The 16,946-nt window shown below is 41.3% G+C and overlaps 1 protein-coding gene and 1 long non-coding RNA gene across 8 annotated transcripts in view; one reads left to right on the top strand and one right to left on the bottom strand.

Moving 5' to 3' along the window:
• RNF32 (ring finger protein 32) overlaps positions 1-16,946 on the bottom strand; it is a 567,839-nt gene that overhangs the window by 467,340 nt on the left and 83,553 nt on the right. Inside the window, exon 1 of one of the 7 annotated variants that reach the window (XM_069647961.1) lies at positions 6,775-6,830. The exons of the other annotated variants lie outside the window; for them this stretch is intronic. The gene's annotated coding sequence lies outside the window, so the exon portion shown is untranslated. Of the gene's footprint in view, positions 1-6,774; positions 6,831-16,946 lie in introns of those variants that run through there. 7 annotated transcript variants of the gene reach the window in all.
• Positions 1-16,946, top strand: part of LOC138569725 (uncharacterized) — a 329,355-nt gene that overhangs the window by 255,858 nt on the left and 56,551 nt on the right. The window lies entirely within an intron of this gene.

The following is a 16,946-nucleotide window of genomic DNA, read 5'->3' as shown; positions in this document are numbered from 1 at the left end:
CCCTGACAAAGTTTATTTGTATCCTTAAACTCCCGGTTGACTATTTGGAACATGTCAATGTGAAGGGAAGGTAAAGAGGTTCTTTTATACCACAAACGGTGTGCAAGACTGCAGGCTCATTTTGTCCAACCCGTGGTTGATATTTGCTATTTAATTATAGTTTGGATCTTGTACTATACGGTTTCTAGCCATAATCCCCCTTATATAATTATATTTTCATTGGACTACTGTTCACCATCCTAACATTAGGTGACTGGATGGTCAAATGGTCTGTATTCAGCCTTGGTGCCCAGCAGAAAAGGTAGAAACATAGCATGTTCTGGTACTCTGTCCTTGGAAGCAGTGTTTGAGGAAAAAATGATTGTACTCCCCTAGCGCAAGAGTGGAATATCTGGTAAAAGAGAAGCAATGTCATTTCTGCTAAACTGGCAGGTCAAGTCCACCATACATGCCGTGTTTAATTAAGTGCTGTTAATGTTGAGGTGATAGAATCCCAAAAGGTTAACAAAGATTACAACATTTGATCTTTCCATAGCATTAGTTGGTACACTTGGTAAGATAGTGCCTACCTTAGCAGAAGAACATAAAGACATTCTACTGTGGCAATTCACTATCCAGTTGAAATATTTGTTTTGCAATGTAAGCTATAAAATGTTCTCTTTATATGTTGTGGTCTCCTTAACCATGTGAATGCAGAAATGTTGTACTTCCCCTCACTCAGCACTTTGAAAGCAAAATGTACTTGTCGGGCAGTAGCACGCAGAGGCAAATGTGAATCAAATATATTAATTGTCAGCTTTTCTTTTTTCAAGACATTGAGTGAGTACAGTCAGGCTTGCCACTCAAGGTTATAATCCCAGCTTTATTTCTTACCGTTTTCAACTTTCGGTATGGACATATTTGTGATTGTAATTAGCTAATATATAAGTGTAGTTTATAATCATTTTTGCTATGAGACATGGCAACCCATTTAAAATGTGTTCATCTCTTAATTGATATATCTGTGGAATAAACATTTATGATGATGAAATTAATATGCTGAATCTTTTGAAAGGAACCACTTTTTGTTGCACCACTTTACAATTTAGACGATAACCCTGAAATGCACATTATAATGGAGACATTTGTTTTTCCTTAAATGTATACAATATATCTGCACAGCTGCAATTAATTCCCAGAGGAGGTAATAAGATTAAACAAATCCACTGGAATGGGAGTCCACGTGACTTTAACAGATTCCACCTTCGGGGATATTGACAATAATTCATTATTACACCTTTGTTATCAAATGTGCTCAGGAGGTGTCATTGGAGGCCTGGGAGAAGGAGGCCCACGAGGAGTATTGAATTCAACGGCGGATGATGTCCGGATCAGTAGTACCCTCCCACCACCTCGTTTGGTTCCTTCTTCTATGGCAGCCACACCCCCTATGCCTGCTTTTCAACCTATAAGAAACAACCTAATTTCCCCACTACAAGATGCTGCAGTGACAAGTGATAGGCTATCACCTATATTGTTTGCTACTCATCCTAATACGAGTGACAGATCTATTAAAAGGAGCAGAACTGACCCTCCAGGAAGAGAATATTTCGTGCAACAAGAGTGTAAGCTCAGCTACCCTACTAAACAAGATGGAAACAGGGTTTCATGGGACACGTTACATTCTGCTGTTAACATTTTGTTCAAGCTATGTGGTAGCACCCATAACGAAATTATGAAACAGCCGGAGCAAATCTCATTAATACACGTGGGGGTAGCAAAATGTATAGACGCACTGAAGTCGATGGAAGGTGGCTGTCCGTCATGTCCTCAGATAGGGCAAATGTCTAATGAAGACCCTATTATAGTTCCTTCTCCAAGTATTCTCCCTGATAAAGATCTGTTGGAATCTTCCATGCAGTCACCAGCAAATTATCTAACAGATAAACAACGGAAAGCACGGAACAAACAGAGTAAGAACAAAAAAGCTGGGAACACTGATGAAGGAACAAAAGAGCCCACGGATATTGATTCTATACCAGCGCCTAGTACACCAGTGAAAAAGAGCTCACAGAAACTGACTAAGCGCAAACGTAAGCGTAAAGCAAGATGCAGGAAGCGTACTTCTGTGGGAGATGGAACACTGACCAGCTGGCTTATTAAGGAACAGGCTGAAGTGAATCTATTATCACAATCAATAGTTTTAGCTGGTCCCAGTGTAAATGGGGCTCTAAATGAGCCATTACTTAGATTTATATCCATTAATGAAGAGAGTGGGAATACTGAAAATGGAGTGGAGAGGTCCCCGATTAGGGGCGTGTCTGATTCTGAGATGTCCTCATCTAAAAGTGTTCTAATTCCTTTGGACACACAGACAGCTTCAATTGCTTGCGACAAGTTTACGCGGAAGCCCCACATTATTAGAAATGAATGACTTATACTTTGTTCTAAATTCCCCGCTTTAAGAATACTTAGCGCAGTAGACTTTGACTTTGTGGAGCCTCAGAAGGGAGGAGCCTACGGGGAAGTTATTATCCACTGTAGCCTTCTGGTAACTGCAGCTCTGATACGGGAGCATGCTGACTCTGTCATTTCTGGGATACCTTTTGGACAAACCTTTTACCTTGAACAGTAATACTGTTGGTTGTAATTGTTCACAGGATCAAAAGGGCCACCTTTAACCTTTTATGGCAAAGAGGAAAAAGATCGAGGAGGGTAAGTTTAACAATGCCCAGGGATGGCGCTGGCTTAAAGCGATGTTTGCTTATAGTGAAAAGCAGGGCCATTGATCCTTAACCACATTGATGTGGAATACAAGGGCTAATTCCCATTTTATACACGGCGGCCCTTCCTTAACGATGTGCAGTCATTTTTTCGAAATCAAAAATGTCGAAAGTCATTTTTTTGAGAAAAAAAAAAAAAAAAAAAAAAGTTGAATTCTTTTTTTTAAATTATATATTTATTTTGGGGTCCGGGAATAAAAAAAAGGGGGGTAAAATAAAACAAAAATAGAAAAAAAGGGGGTGGGGTTGGTATTGAAAAAGAAATTCTACTTTTTTTTTGTTGACATTTTTGTTTTCGAAAAAATGACTATGAACCTTCCTTAACATTACTGGAAGACCAATACATTTTTATGCTCTAAGAAACGTGGATGGTTGAACAATTCTTGTTAGATGGGTTTAAGATATACCAATCTGTGGCAGAAAAGGCGTCGACAGGACGTCCTTTTGGGGAGTTGACGATCGGGGTCAAAAATGTATTAACCCTGTCAAATTACCCCTATTCACAAAGAGGGCAAAGTTCTGATAGTAGAGATTATGTGGAAGGGAAACCTAGTTGTAAGTTGCTCCTGATAAATACATATGATCCCCCAGGTATTTTGCACTTCAATACTATATTTGCACATAATGATGAAGTACTGACTCTATGGGTAACTGGAAATGTAAATTAATACATTATCTTGGGGAGGTGATTTAAATGCAAGAATCTGTAAACGTGTGACTGATGAGAATATAGCTAGTCTGAATACCATAGTGTGTAAAAAAGCTAATCCAGAAGGGATAAAATGGCTTAAATTCCTTAATGATTGGGACCTGGTGGTTCTAAACGGCAGAAACAGTGGTGATACCCGAGGGCAATTAACTTGGCAAGGTTGTAATGGCAGTGCCAGATTGGATTACATAGCTTGTAGTCTCCCTTTATATGAGAGAGCTAGGACAATGATGGATACTCGACAGCGCTTTAGTGACCATGCCATATTGATGATAATTTGGACCTGGAGACAAATCGACGAGGGGCCCTGAGAACTTGAGAGTTTTCCGATTAGGACAACGCCTCTCGTGGTCCGATAAAAACGTAGCCAAGGCATGCCAGTTATTAAAAAAGGAATTGTGTGAGCCCAGGTTAAAATTATATCTCCCAATAACATCGAAAAATGGTTAAAATTGATAGCCAATTTCTCTGGTAAAAGTAAGAGTACAAGTTTGTCGTGGACTGGGAAAAGACATGGTTTTGACACACAGATGTACAAGGCAAAAAAACTACTACGAAGAGACCTTTGAGCTGCATACTCATTAAATATTCCTTTAAAAATGATAAAAACAAGAAAGAAAGAGATAACAGACTTGTTTTCGAAACTGGTCTCGTAGAAGAGTTTGGGAGGGGAGACGTGGTAATTGGGAACAGTTAATTCACTCCTTGAGATTCTGCAAGGTTGGAGAGATGTGGACGATCTTGGTGGGAGTAAAGCCCTTTCCCAAATCCAAGATTTTAAACCCTATTACCCAAGAGACTTGGACTACATATGTGAAAGATAAAATGTGTGACAATACAGAGGACCATTGGGATGTGGAACATCCTAAACCTAATTGGCCTCTGAATTTCACCCGACATAACATTTCACAGCACTTGGGTGAATTAAAAAACTCCAGAGCCCCTGGGCCCAATGGCCTTTTCACCGCAGTATTAAAGAGTGAACCCCAAACTTGGCCGTGGCCTTGCATCCATTGTTTACAAAAGTATGTAAAGATAATCTTATCCCTGATTCCTGGAAAGAGGTAATCTTGGTCCCGGTTTTTAAAACTGAGGATCGCCTGAGCCCTAATAATTATAGACTATTATCTTTACTTGATGTCACAGGAAAGATCTTTTCAACCAATTTCTTGCAACACCTCCAGGCATAGGTTCATAGAGAGGAGATTTTACATCCATGTCAGGCTGGCTTTAGACCAGGGTCTAGCACGGTACATAACCTTAGCATACTGGACACATTAATTTCTCAGGCTTGCGCAGCAACTGGTCCCTCGCTGTATATTGTTTTTGTTGATTTCCGGTCAGCATTTCACTAGGTCGACTGCCATATTCTTTGGGGTAAATTATGAAAATTGGGATGGCCTAGTTGGCTCTTAGAGGTCATAAGAGCATTAAATGAGGGCACCACTGCCCGTATCAGATTAAATGATCAAGGGATCTTGTCTGACAGAATTCCTATTAATGGAGGAGTCGGACAAGGTGGTATGTTAGCCCCTTTAATTTTTAACATCTACTTAGCCGACTTATTAGCTAGACTACTGGCGAGAGTAGGATGTGCCCCTAAAATTGGTAACACCAGGATAAGGGGCATGCTATATGCCGACGATCTGGTCATCTTTAACCATTTGGTCACAGGACTGAAAGCTATGCTTGAACAATTGTCTTCCTATGCAAATGAGTTTAAACTCTCGGTTAACCTTGGGAAGACTAGAGGCATGCTTGTCTTCTCTAGGAAAATCTGTAAGGTGAAACTGGGATCCCCTATGGGGAACATTGAATATGTAGATAGTTAGAAGTACCTGGGCCTGGAGATTTCCAGATTTAAAGGATATATCGAGATAATTGATTCTAAGATCACTAAAGCCAGACAGATCAAGGGGGTATTAATTCTATATAAACAATGGCTCTGCCCAACTGTCCTCTATGGTCCTGAGGCCCTTGCCATGAAATATATCAAATGGCTAAAAAGGGTGGAAGCAAGGTTTTGGAGAGTGGTCCTACAGTTACCCAAGTCTACCTCTATTGAGTACATTCGGCTGGAACTAGGATTGGTATCGCTCAGAGCTCAATTACTAATATGAAGAGGTAATTTGATGTTAAAAACCAGAACGTCTGCTTCCTGCTCTCTATTAAGTATTATAGGCACTCATTATAAACCTGGTATTAACGGTAGTTCGAACATTAACCACGATTGCCTATTTAAAGAACTTTGCGATGAAGTCGGATGGATCCCTGATTATAACCTTTGCTCAAAGTTTGAAAACTTTGCAAGGTGCCTTAAAAAGAAGAATAAAGAAACATGATTGGGTGTGTAATTACAAGTAATTACAAGCACCTTAGTATGTTAAAAAGCTTTGCATATGCTGCGTTAATGGTTCACCAATACTTGAGGCCTGAGAATTATTTAGAAGCTTGTCCTGACCCACGAGTCAGAGATTTTCTCCTCAGACTCAGAGTGAACCAATTACCGGTTTTGGCTATACATGGTGCCAGACGAACAATACCCATAGAGTCTAGATTCTGTAGGACTTGTGCTATTTCTTCAAATCTGAGACACCCAAACATGTACTGACGGAGTGTCCTCGTTTGAGATCCCTATACATGGTGACATTAGGCCATCTCGTCCATAATTTGGACCACATTAAAAACAGTGAGTTTTGGTCCTCCTGTATAAATGCCACTTCTAAAGCTTTTTGGTTGGCCCTCTACAGAGTCTGGTTATTTGTCAATAAGCTACTTGAGCAGATTGAAATTGACAAAGTTTAGTAATACGAAGATTGTGAATGGGACTGAGGTTAGATCATCACACGTGGTGGGAATGTCAAACTATCCCTCAAACTGCTAAAGTAGAGATCGAACTAGCTGTAAGACATCGATGGTCATTTTACTTACTTTTCCTACATGGCCGGTGTCTTAAATTGGAACACATATAGTTTTTATATTTTACGTTTATATGGATGGATGATTTATGTATTATGTGGAATTTAAGAAATCCTTTTATATGATGAATTGTATACGTTTCTTGTAAAGATTGTAAAGTTATTACTGTAAAAGTTCTGTTTTTCTTGAACTAATATACAATTATAATAATAATAATTAGCGTTTGCAATGGATGGCATGGGAGACTTAGCGTTCCGAATTTCAATGATCACTTCTCACCATGAGAAAATCCCTGTTAGAAAATATAGATCAAGTAGTCAGGATCATACGATAGATGGCTCAATTTAAGTTCCATGTTAGTCTGTGGTCTGACATAGATGTTACCTGGGGGACACCTGATCTGTGTTCATCTTCGGGTGCCGCAAGGACGCGTGACCTGAAACGTTCGATATATTGTGTTGAAAACAGTTGTCAAGGAAACAGCACAGCAGTTTAGAGCTGTATAATTAGGCCATTTTGGAATGGTCAAATTATGTCACAAAACTATGAAATGCTGGTAAACCATGTAGTCGTAATGCTATAATACTGAGCAAGTGACTTGAAACAACTTATTAAGAATCACTGGAATACATATAGCGATCGTGGTGAAATAGCTGCAACGCTTGTTGTGGTTGGATGTGATACGCCAAATACTAGGTTTAGCAATCTGTTATTTTAATAGTCAATTGAATTAGCAACAATCATAGTCGGATGAGTGGGATTAAGGGTAGAAGGGCACTATGCTCGCAAGTCGCATTGAAGAAGTGTTAATCACTTGTGTCTTATCATGTCATGCCAGATAAGTCTGACGTCTATCCATTATTAGAACTGTGAAAACTGAGGTACTGTTGGTGTACCAATTGAACATACAGACAGTAGTCATGCTGTGATTATGTTGATAAATTCACATACGGATAGTAGCAGATCTATGATTATGTTGCTAAAATTCACAAATTGGAATAATACAAACTACATCTTTATTAAATGGACTATACATGTTGGAGTCTGACAGAACATATAAGTAAATATCATTCAGTGTGATAAAATAATAAAAAAAACAACTTACAGTGTCCTCAATATACATACCAATGATCATCCTGCTAAAAGGACAATATCAACATTATATAGAATTATAAAAAAGCAGCTTAAGTCAAATTCCTCATTAATTCCACCAGGTGAGAGAGAGTGTCAAGTCTCTCGATCCAGGAGGCCTCCTTTTGTGCTCGTAGTTTCTTGATATCTGTACTGTAGCCTCTGGTCTGCACAATTTCTAATACCTGAAATCGTAACTGAGTTACTGAATGTCCATTCTCTTTGAAGTGTCTATCCACCGCTGATGCTTGATGGTTATTTCTGATGCATGATTTCTGTTCGTTAATCCGTAATCTTATTTTCCTTGATGTTTAACCCACATAGTACACCTCAGAGGGGCATTTCATTGCATAGATCACATTCTCGGAGAGACATGTAGCCGTGGTATTTAAATTGTATTTTTTCTCCTGTTCTTTGATGTGACACTGTAGTGCCCTTGATGATGTTATGCAAATTAACAAGGGGGTCCTGGGAGTCCCTCTGCCAGATATTAGTCCTGGTTACGAGAGACTTACCCAGAGTCTTTAGCTTACTATCTTTCACAGAGAAGAAATATCCCAAACATATCCGTCTTTGTCCTGCCCAGGGCAGCCCAGCACCGAAATGCTAGGCAATTCTCCTCTGAACAAGAGTACCAACAGAAACCCCAGACACGTGTTTCGGTCTGGTTGGACCTCATCAGTAGGGTGAATCTGTGACTCTCTAAGAATAGTGAGCAAGGGGTCCACGTCTGGATTCCCCTAGAAACTTGGGGTGAGACCCAAAGTTACTTAAATATGCAAATTAACAAGGGGGTCCTGGGAGTCCCTCTGCCAGACATTAGTCCCGGTTACGAGAGACTTACCCAGAGTCTTTAGCTCACTATCTTTCACAGAGAAGAAATATCCCAAGCATATCAGTCTTTGTCCTGCCCTGGGGCAGTCCAGAACCGAAATGCTAGGCAATTCTCCTCTGAACAAGAGTACCAACAGAAACCCCAGACACGTGTTTCGGTCTGGTTGGACCTCATCAGTAGGGTGGATCTGTGCCTCTCTAAGAATAGTGAGCAAGGGGTCCACGTCTGGATTCCCCTAGTAACTTAGGGTGAGACCCAAAGTTACTTAAATATGCAAATTAACAAGGGGGACCTGGGAGTCCCTCTGCCAGACATTAGTCCTGGTTACGAGAGACTTAGCCAGAGTCCTTTGATGGCGTTATTACAGTTACCACAATTGAGGCATGGAAAGGTACCTGGATGTTTATCAGGTGTTTTGTGCGATTATCTGTCTCGGGTGTGTAGTAGCATATTTTGAAGTTTGCTGCTTTTCAGGTATGCAAATACTGGTGGACGTGGGAACAAATCTTTTGTCCTACTATCACTGGTTAGGATGCTCCACCAGTGTAGAATGCTTTGTTTGATTTGTCTACTTTGAATAGAATATTTAATCAGAAAAACTAGATCTGGGCTTTCCCGTTGTGGTTTATTCTGTGGAAGTTGATCTCGTTCTTGGGTGTTGTTTTTAGATTTCCAAATCTCTATCCAAGTAACCTCTCCAGTGTAGTTTGTCTTGTAGTTTTGTCAATTGCATCTCACATTCCTCCGGGTCACTTACGATTCCTTTTACTCTTAGCATTTGTCCATAAGGCAAATTACGTAGACGGTTGGGGGGGATGAAAACTCATACGGTGAAGTAAATTATTTCGGTCAGTCTTTTTAGAGAATAGAGTTGTGGTGATCTTCGGTCCTTTGATGACTGTCTGTACATCTAGTTAATGTACATTGAGATTTCCAATGTCCATGGTGAATTGAATGCAAGTGTTGATGCTATTCAAATAGATCAGGAATTCTTCTAGCTCTTTCTTGCTTCCATTCCGTACTCCAAAAATATCATCTATGTAACAGACCAATTTCTTTATGAACTTATTCCATTGTTGATTTTTCATAATGTGTGTTGTCTCAAAACAGTACATTAAACTTTTGGCGTATGCTGGTGCCATGGTGGCACCCATCACGGTTCCAGATGTTTGCAAATAATAAGCTTGGTTGTATTCAAAACAGGAGTTTATACAAATGAAATTGAGTATTATCATTAAAAATCCTTTGCTGGCTCCAATAGGTCCTTCTTGCAGCAGTAACCATTCGACAACTTCCTGCCCTAAATTGTGGGGGATGCTGGTGTATAAAATATTCACATCTATGGTGAATAAGATGTCATTTTCTTCGATTTGATTGAGAATCTGGAGGAAATGCGTTGTGCCTTTCACATAAGTGGATGTTTTCTGTACGATAGGTTGTAAGAAGTAATCTATATAGGTGCCAAGAGGCTGCAATATGCTCTCTGTTGCAGCAACAATAAGTCTGCCGGGTGGATGGTCCAACCTTTTATGGATTTTCGGTAACATATATAGATGCGGCATCTTGGGATACGGTGTCAGCAAATAGGATTTCATTTTAGTTGTAATCCATTCCATTTCCAGAGCTGTATCTAATATAGCTTGGAGGACTTCTTGATCTCCATTGTGGGATCTTGAGTTAATTCAGCGTATGTATCATGGTCTGATAATTGGCGCAAACATTCACAGTGATATTCCTCTGTGTCTTGGATGACAATAGCGCCGCCTTTATCGGCTGGTCTGATTGTTATAGAGTTATCCGTAAAAAAGATTTTTAATCTGTGATAGTTCTCCTCTAGTGAGATTGTGTCTCATGGGTTGCTTGAACTGTATTTTCTTCCGATCGCTCAGGAGCATTTTATGGAATATCTCGATAGATGGCACCTTTATCAGTGCTGAGAAGGTACTTTGTGGCTTAAATTCAATGTATTCAACTCTGTCTTCACCAGATTCAGCTGTTGCTGGTAACTCTGCAAATAATGTTTTCAATTTAAGTGTGCAACTCACTTTGTATATATCAACTTGGGTATTGAATCTGTTGCTACTGTAATTCGGTACACACTTTAAGCCTTTTTCAAGTGTTTTGATTTAATGCGCAGATAATGTTCTTTTAGAGAGATTCACCACTAATTCCGATGTGTCTGTAGTCTGGAGAGCATCCCTTGATTTTTCTTTTTCCCTCTCCTTGTCCTCTTCCTCTTGAATTTTGTTCTAAAAAAGGACCAGTTATCAATGGGGTTGAGGGCTGTGTTACTCCGGTGTTAATTCCTGAAGTGCCAGCAGTTTGACTATCTCCAGGTTGGTTGTCACCTTGTTCGGTTGTGTCCGATTCAGAACTACTGTTATCTGTAGATGTTTTTTTGGGCCGTGGGCCTTGGCATTGGTATTTGTCTGCCCAAGTATATACCTCGTTTAAGTAATCATATGTATCGCGTTTGAATTTTCTGACTTTACAAGCTTCTAAATCTTGCTTGTAGCGCTCTAGTTTTGTGTTAATGTCTGTGAGAATCTCTGTGACTGATTCTGCATTGGTGATGCCTGTTATTTTTCAAGTTTTTCTATCTTCCCTGATAATTCTTTAATCGTCAGTAAAATAAGATCAAGAGAACATTTATTCAATATTTGTTCCCACTTGTCGACAAAGTCTTTACTTTCTTTGCAAAGCGTTGGGCGAAGCGGGATCCTTAGACCTTTTGGTATACTCTGGGCTTTGTAATACCTGCTTAGTGTTAATGCATGTAATTTCCGATTGATTATCTTCCTTATGGCATATTCAAGTCGAGATATACCGAAGAGATAAATAGCATCAGGTTAGTACCTACCTGTGACTATTTACACATAGTATATCTATTATACTTGCTTATGAGCTGACATATATGTGTTTTCTTAGTTTTTCTTTATTTTCCCGCTTTCTGTTAACCTGCACTGCACAACATCACATATGTATGAATATTGAAAATCTGTTATTTTGTACTATGAGCCTTATTGCAATAATGGAGCAACGCTTGAACACATTGAAATTTGAAATATGATGGACGCTCTGAATACATTTTGTATTATGTGAATTGGAACATGGACTTATGCAATATGGGTCACATCACTATATGTGGACTTGCCTTAATGATACACTAAAGGGGCTGAAAACACCTTGTACATTTAATGAATCGTCATTTCATAGTCATAATGCAAATGGAACGCTGCATTGTAATGTTGATCTGATATGTGGATAATATGCTTATTATGGTACGTTATGAATAGTAAGCAGTGGCCATGATGAAGGACGAGTACGTCCGAAATGCACAGGCCCTGGCTTTGATGCATCTGCAATGATTGATTACATTTTTTCACTACAAAATTGAAGCAATAAATTAAGATTGAATTATACAAATCACATAATTTGCTCACCTTGTTTATTTTGGGAGTGCAGCCCACACCACTGGCTTCATAGCCAAGGTCTTGTTTTTGCTCACATTTGTTGTGCTTTTCCACAGAGGCCCCTCTCAAGGGGGTTTGCACCCCATGCAGAAAAATGTAACTATTATAATTTGAAACAATTAATTGAAAAGTTCAGGTTGTGCACACCCACTTCTACTCAGTCGCTCATTAGGTATACCTCTTAGAAGGTTATCACTTGAATACACACCCCTGAATGTTTTCGTAGCATGTTTGTCTTTACTCAGGAAACATTTGATATGCTAGGTATACATTACATGTCGTACAATACTGGTCGTTGATTGTTGAGTTCCATTACTGAGTCAAACAGAGCCATAACAATTAGATTCACATGGCTAGGTAAATTTGCAGCAAAACGTACCTCCATGCACAGACCATTCCTAATCAGATTATAATGACTGGTTGGTGTATTATTAAGTCTCAAATCAAAAGCCAGCAGTGTGTAACCGCCATCATAATCGTCACGGGGTATCAGAAAGCCTTTATCACGCAGGTGTTTACCACTGATGGAGACTAGGCCCAGATACTGCCTAATTATATTTTTCTGTTCAAAACTGGGGCTGTAGGCTTTGGATGGTATAAGAACCCTGTCTTTAAAAAGAGCTGTGTAGTTGATGTAGTAATTTTTAAAATGAAAAAGATTGCTGGCGTAAGCCCCAGAAAAAGCAATGATAATTATTTTTGTTAACTGCCCCAGGAATGAATAATCTTGACTGGCGACACGGCCACCCACTGGAACACTGAACATTTTCCAAGGATGTCCTCCCCACGGGGTATTTTAAGTTAGATACTTGTAGAGCATCAGCGTGAGCTAATCTGACCGTTGGGAACACATTGACAATTTTAATTAATAAGCTCACTGATGCGAATATCAGCTTGTAGGCTTCAGCATCATCGGTGTTAAGGCTAAGGCATCTTTATTTCTACAGAGTTTAATTTTCAAATCAACGCCGTTCACCATTAGTTTCTACTAGAAAAATAGATTGGAGTGTAGACGGCCTAGTAAATAAACATTTCTGCTACCTGTCGCATCTGTTGCTCTTTTTATAAATGCAGCGTCAGACCCATCTTGAGCACAATCCTCCATGTGTCCGACTGAGTCCTTATAGAAAAGCCCTGCTGTAAGTTCTGTGTCCAAAGCGTCACTGCTGTAGTTCAAAATGCTATCTATGTACCCTCTATTATTATTAACTGTATTTATTTTATTTTTTCAAACCTTTACAAAATTTGACTTAAATGAATTACTTTTCAAAATATTTAAAACACGAAATGTGATCAAATAACAAACACATCTTACATGTTGTCACTCTGAGTGATCAGGCGGTCGCCCAGAGTGATGTCAACCTGATTAAAGAGGGTGGCCACGGGGTAAGCAATCGTAGCTACTCTAGCCTATGCAGGGATTGCTGACCCATCGGTCTTTGTTATTTTACAGGTGAGTTAAAGTAACGTGTCATTTAGATACAGGTACATCTCAGTTGAGTCCAATAGGTAAAACTATATGGGCGCTAGCGAAGCTATAGCCGCGAGGGGAGCCACTTCCATGAAAAAGCTGTTTTCGATGCTTGTTTGTGTTAGGGGTATAGCAAACAGATCTAGTTCAGATATGACACATTCCCATGAGGCACAATGTATGAAGGCCATCTTTTAGAAAATATTGATGCTGGGGCTGGTTTTATTTCTCTTGGTCGGTCAGTTCTTGCAAATTCGTTTTCTCTTCCGAGCAGTTTTCGTTGCCGATCTTGGTTTTTATGCGGCCTTGGAGGTACCAACTTGTGCAATGCTCTCCTTATATATCTCTCTCCAGAGCCCCTTCTGTATATATACACTTCACTCCGCCCCTTTGGGGAGGTTGTATGACTACATCATCTCCACAACGCCCCTGGTGCACCATGACACATTTCAGATCAAAAACACCCTGCCTAACCCACACCGCCACCTAACATCACAGGTGAATACCTGCATCATCTCTCAGCGCCCTGTAAACGCCATACTTCACTTTCGAGGTTTGGGGACATACCTGGGGAGGGGCAAACACAACAAATACACCCTTGCCAACTTCTATTGATACCCCATCAACCGGTACAAACAATACACAAATAGATCTTCACACAAATTACTACCGGGTAAAAATAATCACACCATTTACCCACAACCTACAGGGTGGGCCTTCCGGGTGCAACATATCTTGCCACATCCGGGCTAGGCCTTCCAACCATGAAAAACATCTGTGGGGACCCCATGAGATCACAGCGAGGGTATGAGGTGGATGGGGGACTTCCGGAGCACTGACGTGATGTCACATCCCATGGAACACTACAGCAAGGGCCATGCCACTTCCGGGCCGCCACCTCCGGTAGGGCAGGACTTCCTGGCAACCCCCATGATAGCACTTCCGGGCGGGACTTGCTGGCAACCCCCATGATGTTGCTTCCGGGGTGGGAGTTCCTGGCAATCCCCACAATGTGACTTCCAGGGCGGGACTTCCGGTAGGACAGTACTTCCTGGCAACCCCCATGATAGCACTTCTGGTGCAGGAGTTCCAGGCAACCCCCACGATAGCACTTCCGGGGCGGGACTTCCTGGCAACCCCCATGATGTAGGTTCCAGGGCGGGACTTTCTGGCAACCCCCATAATGTCACTTCCGAGGTGGGACTTCCTGACAATCCCCATGATGTCACTTCCAGTGCGGGACTTCCGGTAGGGTGGGACTTTGGGGTAAAAATGGGCGTGGCCACCTGTCAAGTTGATGAAAGGGTACACATATCACTACCTGGCAGAAAACTACGACCATCAAATAATAATAAGGCAGTCTTAATGGCGTCTTGCCAGATAAAAGGGCCTACACTAAGAAAAACCTATTTCCAATCCTTAAGCTAAATACAAACTAAGAGTGTGGGATAGGGTTCACAGGAAAGAAAGAAGTGTTCACAAATAATAAGTCCGGATGCGGTAGTTGGGGTCTCCCTTCCCCAAGTTTTGAGCACGGGACAAGGCGGTACTCAGAGCACAGCACAAGCTCGAGCTTTCACAGCACAATATAACAGTTCCGCTCACAACTATAAGTGCCTTCGGTGGTTAAGTCTCTTTTTTACTAAAAGTTTCTTGCCTCCGAGGATCTGATGTGTTCCAAAATAATGAACAAAAGTTTCCTTCTGCTTGCACGTTGGGCGATGCCTTTTCACCCCTGGATCCTCCTCTTCCGGGCTCAGATGCCTAGAAATTTCTTTGCGATATCGGGACCTTCAGTGTTTCACTCCCTTGCTTCTGAGGGCCTGATATATTCAAAACAACAAAGCAAAAGTGATTTTCTATTTGTCTTTAGACTGATGCTTCTTCAACCATGAGTCCCCCCTCTTCCGGGCTCAGACCCCTCTCGAATATCAGCCTTCCTCTGTCGGGTTCACTACGCTTTCAACACAATCTTCTCTGTGCTATTCACAAATCTTAATGTCTTTATAAATAGTTCATTGCAAACATCTCTCTATTGGGTTCACTCTTGTCAACACACTGTACATTAGGACTTCAGACTTTGCCTCCTGTTTGTCGGCATCCCTCTGTCAGGTTCACTCTTGCCAAGTTTTGCAATTTAAACAGTTTGTTAAACAGTTCTTACGATGCAGGATTCAATTCTCTTAGCTTTACCTTCATTTGTCGGTCAAAGACTTTTGACTGTACGGAGGATTTTACCAGACCCCCATATGACCCTCTTCTTGCGCCTTTCCCAAGGCCTTTTGGCAACGGTAGTTTAACCATAAGGTAATCGCCCAGAGTTTCCCAAGTGAACACCCACGTGGTGTCTGACTCCTCTGTAGCTGGTTTCCCCCCATCTCATATCAAACAAACAGTTCTTTGTACTTTCTTCAATTAGCCATTTTGCTACTTTTGTTCAAACACAGTTCGGATTCTTATCGGTTCTCCCCTCGACTCATCGGCTGTGATGAACCGCTTGGCTTTTTCGTGTCTCTGGAGTCAAGGCCGGTACCATGATGGCAAGCGTCTTCTCTCGGCTTGGTTATCAGCGGAGGAGGGCCTTGTGTACCGTTGACATCTGCGGCAACACACACTGGCTAGTGTTCGCAGAATTACGATTCCTTCTGTAGAGGTTTCACAGGTCTGGCTCGGAAAGGGCATGGTCGCTTCTCTCCTTGTCACCCTCGCGGTTTGCGCTGTCTTTCTCCTCCTCTTGAATAGCTGTGCTGAGTTAAGTCTCTCGTTGTTCCGTCTGCCTTGCTCGTATTATGCTCTCGTGCTCCACCTTTTATCCTTGTGGGCAAGGAAAAGGCCAATCAGGTGTGTGCGATTCTGGTCAATAGCCCGACTTTGCATGACCCTGACATGGGGACATGTCAGGGAAATGGCTTTGGTCTTTGTCGATCGTCTTTCGTGATGTGTGAAAGTGTTTTTGTCAGAAAAGGGGAGGGGGGACTCATGAGGAATGATATTGTTCGTCCTAGGGGTTTTGGTAATTTCAGAACGATTGGTAGAGTTTGTGAGACAAACAGGAATGACCAGGATTATTATCGTGAATTGAACAGGGGGGATTGTGGGAGTGGTAGCGTTTGGTCATGGTGTTTGGGACAGAATAATCCGGGGGACGCAGAGAAAACCGGGATTATAGAAAAGATAATGTTTGGGTGCAACCAGGTTTGGGATCCAAGGTGATTTGTTATACACGGAGGGGTCATTGAACCTGGGCAAGAGAGATTCAATGGGAGGAAGGGATGCAGACGTAGTACAGCCTACTATGGCCTCAGGTATCGCGTCCTCTCCTTCCTCCCTGGTATAATACTGCGTCTTACCTGGGGCACTTCCCCGAGCCTAACCACAAGCTCCCCCATCCAGGTGATCCTTTCTAGCTCATCCACCCCTAGGGTTTGGGTTTAAGAGCGTCAGTCCTTCCCAGGCCACCTGAATAAGGGATTCCTGAGGTCTGCTTGGGAGAATACCCTCAGGTTTCTCCCAGGTGTAACTTAATATCCACGTGTGATAGTTGTCCCAAAAGAGGATGGCTTCTGAGTTGGTTTGTGCAATTTTAAGATTGTTAATATTGGGGAGTCTGTTCTTTGCATACTTCCCGCTATGTCATAAGCAAAAT

This window comes from Ambystoma mexicanum, chromosome 2q (genome assembly GCF_040938575.1).
Source record: "Ambystoma mexicanum isolate Mex_15411 chromosome 2q, UKY_AmexF1_1, whole genome shotgun sequence".
Classification (NCBI taxonomy): domain Eukaryota; kingdom Metazoa; phylum Chordata; class Amphibia; order Caudata; family Ambystomatidae; genus Ambystoma; species Ambystoma mexicanum.
The sequence above is the reverse complement of the archived record's forward strand: the minus strand, read 5'-3'. Positions and strand labels throughout refer to the sequence as shown.